This window comes from Daphnia pulicaria, chromosome 1, assembly GCF_021234035.1.
Source record: "Daphnia pulicaria isolate SC F1-1A chromosome 1, SC_F0-13Bv2, whole genome shotgun sequence".
Lineage (NCBI taxonomy): Eukaryota > Metazoa > Arthropoda > Branchiopoda > Diplostraca > Daphniidae > Daphnia > Daphnia pulicaria.
Window position 1 is genome coordinate 6,415,221 of NC_060913.1, and position 3,954 is coordinate 6,419,174.

At 43.1% G+C, this 3,954-nt stretch overlaps 1 long non-coding RNA gene across 1 annotated transcript; it reads left to right on the forward strand.

The window, feature by feature from the left end:
- Positions 1 to 1,190: 1,190 nt before the first annotated feature.
- LOC124321062 lies at positions 1,191 to 3,591 on the forward strand. The gene is made up of 2 exons (XR_006914117.1): positions 1,191 to 2,372; positions 2,767 to 3,591. It is a non-coding gene; the product is annotated as an uncharacterized LOC124321062 (long non-coding RNA).
- The last annotated feature ends 363 nt before the right edge of the window (positions 3,592 to 3,954 follow it).

Below are 3,954 nucleotides of genomic sequence, written 5' to 3' on the forward strand. Positions count from 1 at the left end.
TCAGCGGCTGCGATGGCCCATAACAGTGTTTTTATGATGACGGAGGTAAAAAAAATTGCGTCAACGTCCATATCATACCCATTTCGGCACTTGAAAACTCATTAATTAAGGATTTTCCTCAATTTTAATTGTTAAATTCCTCTTTAAAAATATATTCTTTTCAAGCGTAAAGTTTCCCTAAATGTTCAAGGGAACAGGCAGCCACAAGAAAACATATTTGAATCTAATTTCCTTTTGAAAGCCGTAAAAAAATTAGGGCATATCTGTGGATTGGATTGCCGAATGCAGGTGAGGAGAAAACGATGAACTCAATTTTTTAAGACGTAGTCTGCTTGTTCTGCGAAGAAAATGCTGCACTCGTTATTAAGAAATTCGGCATTTTTATTTTTTTAAATTTTAGTTTGTGGCACATTGTTATCCGATATGCACTTTCAAGGTTTGGTAAGAGTCCAGATATTCTAGTTGGGGATTTTATAGAGCAGCATGATGTTCAATTACTCGATTGTTCACATTTTCAAAATTAACACCTTAATTTCTCCTGATTTCTTACATTTCAGCTGCATAAAATCTTCGTCAATGAAGTCACCAGTGACGAAGGCAGAATTTGTGCATCTCCCGGATTATGTACCAATTACAGATGGCAGAAAAGCAAAATTTCTTGGTCTTAACTGACGAGCCAGTTGACTTGCACTTCTTATCCGGTGTCTGCCTTTGCCTCTATCAAATACAGGGATATTACCGACAATGTCAATTTTACCTTAAAGGAATCGAATGGTCAAAATGTCCGAAGTGCAGAAGTGGGTTCTCGAACAAAGGATTGTACCTACGTTAAGTGTCAAGCGTAATAAAAATTTTAGTTCTGCTATCGGCCGCAGTGGTGCGCATCGGTGTAAACTGCGCACGACTTTTTACTCGACTACTACTTTTTGGTTGGAATAACATCAATATAGAGAGAAATCATAAACAATAATAATTGGGTCCACGGCGGCGGCGCCTGAGTCCATTCAACTGTGAAGGCTGTTGGAAGGTAGTTGAGCCTAGGGCATTCTGAGATCTTTAACCACCAGGCGTCGCTTGCGCACAATGAAACATGGCCGAACAGAGTCGGAGGAAGGGGGGCCTTTTTCTTTCAATATTATAAATACTGGCAACGTTGTGCTAGTAGCTAAAAGTGACTTTCAGTGTCGAATCTCAGTCGCAGCTCGTCCACACGGGCAACAACACTGATGCTCAGAGACTTGAACAACTTTTTTTTCCGAGTGAACACATTTTAACCTACTGGCAGCTGCTCTTTTCTTTTCCAATTTGGGGCCGTACATAAAGGTCGTCCACCGTTAAGGGGAGGCGAGGGTTCTGGATTTTGGACGGAAATGGACGGGAGGGAGGGGGGTTAAAAATTTATTGACGTCCATTCCAATAGAATACAATTTTTTGTAATGCGCGGCTTAATAAAGCAGACGAAAGTCTTTTTTTTCTTTCTCGAAACTCATTTCAGCTGTTTTTGTTTCATTATTTATTCGTCTTTTGCTACTCTTCCTAACGAAATGTAATCAAGACGCGAAATACAGAAAAAGGAATGTCATTTTTACATTTAATTTTTTTTGGGGGGGTCACTGTTGGACGGCCTTTTTGGGAGGGGTCTGAACGTTTGGACGCTTTTTGGACGTGGGGGTTGGGGAGGGGGGGGTTCTACAATGCGGAAAAAATAGTGGAAGTCCTTTATGTACGGCCCCTGTGTCATCGGAACTAACGAAAAAAAAAACTTTTTTCCTGCACGCGTCGATAATTCTCCAAGTCAAATCCAATTTATCCATTTTAGCATGGTCCTATGCTTGTCACTGTTGTCTGCTAGTGTCCAGCAAGCATTCGCAATTTTCAAAAGTGTGGACACGAAAAGGCCAACATTCACGGCCATCCCCATGCCGGTCAGTGCGTGGTTAAAGGCCAAGATTATGAACATAAGGCTCCCAAAACCGTCAATCAGGTCCGATGAGGCCAGCAGGTTGGGTACTTCTTTTTGGGGAGGGGTATGAACGTTTGGACGCTTTTTGGACGTGGGGGTTGGGGAGGGGGGGTCTACAATGCGGAAAATATAGTGGAAGTCCTTTATGTACGGCCCCTGTGTCATCGGAACTAACGGAAAAAAAAACTTTTTTTCCTGCACGCGTCGATTATTCTCCAAGTCAAATCCAATTTATCCATTTTAGCATGGTCCTATGCTTTTCACTGTTGACTGCTAGTGTCCAGCAAGCATTCGCAATTTTCAAAAGTGTGGACACGAAAAGGCCAACATTCACGGCCATCCCCATGCCGGTCAGTGCGTGGTTAAAGGCCAAGATTATGAACATAAGGCTCCCAAAACCGTCAATCAGGTCCAATGAGGCCAGCAGGTAGGGGACGGCCTTTTGGGGAGGGATCTGAACGTTTGGACGCTTTTTGGACGTGGGGGTTGGGGAAGGGGGGGGGGGGGTCTACAATGCGGAAAAAATAGTGGAAGTCCCTTATGTACGGCCCCTGTGTCATCGGAACTAACGAAAAAAAAACTTTTTTTCCTGCACGCGTCGATAATTCTCCAAGTCAAATCCAATTTATCCATTTTAGCATGGTCCTATGCTTGTCACTGTTGACTGCTAGTGTCCAGCAAGCATTCGCAGTTTTCAAAAGTGTGGACACGAAAAGGCAAACATTCACGGCCATCCCCATCCTGGTCAGTGCGTGTTTAAAGGCCAAGATTATGAACATAAGGCTCCCAAAACCGTCAATCAGGTCCGATGAGACCAGCAGGTTCACCTGGGAATTAAAGGTCTGTTAAAATTATCCCTCCAAATCATCCGATTTGGAAAAATTAAATTAAATCACCAGAACTTGTTCAAAAGGACAAAAAAAAACACAACAGACACAGCAAATTGGATTCAAAAAATTATTATTATTTCTTTTTTAATTTCGCCAGTTTGTGCTCAGTGTATTGGTTGATAGTGGTGGTGGTTGGACACATCCTCCCTTCATATCAAATTGAAAAAGAGCGTCAGTTTTTTTTCATTCTTTCTAGTGAGTGTGTCCCCGCGCGCTTCGGATTTCAACGCCTCGTCAAATATATCGTTCCTCTCTTAATTGAAAACGTCTTACCATTGAATGGAGTACCCTCGTGTACCATTGAATAGTCCCAATCGGACCATATACCCTAGGTGGCGTGGTTCCAAGGCTCCAGTTGCAGATACATATAAGATCCTGGCCTTTGGTAACTTTTTTTGCAGTTCCCGAACAGATAGGCACACAATTCTTTACCTGATAGCATTCATCAAAAACTATGACACCGTAAAAGTCATAATGGCACCATTTTAGGATCTGATCCATTCTTGTTTGGTATTCTCCACGGGAATGTGACTCTGCAATTAAGCAAGGGTAAGTCGAGAAAATGATGCCGTTCTTGATTCTTCCATTAGCACTCCCCGATATTCTGTGACCGTATTTTATATACTTCAAGGCATGAACAGGAATTTCTTTGCCGGCTCCAATGTCTTGAAGATCTCGTTCCACAGCGAACTTAAGGTCATTGGATACAGATATCCAGATGGCCCTTTTCGAAAATTTTTGAAGATTAATCCTGCGATCATTCGCCCTTTTCCGACCCCTGTGCCGTCTTCGATGAGGAATCCAGAACGAGAGCCATCAGGTAAAACTCGTTCATGTTGATTGCAAGCAATCTTGATTGTTTCCTTTTGCAGAAGGGAAAGCCCGATTTCTTCCGTGAAATCAAGCGTGTACGATGTATCGGGAGGAGCAACACTGGCGAGCGATGAAGACTCTACGATGTTCGCAGGATGAGTCGCGTTGACTTTGGTGAAGGTATCAGGTTCGTCGACAATCTCCCCAAATGTTAAACTTCGTTGGGAAAAAGATGGAGAAGGAGTCCCTCGAATCGACCGCGACGAGGGTCCAGGGGATGGCGTCGAC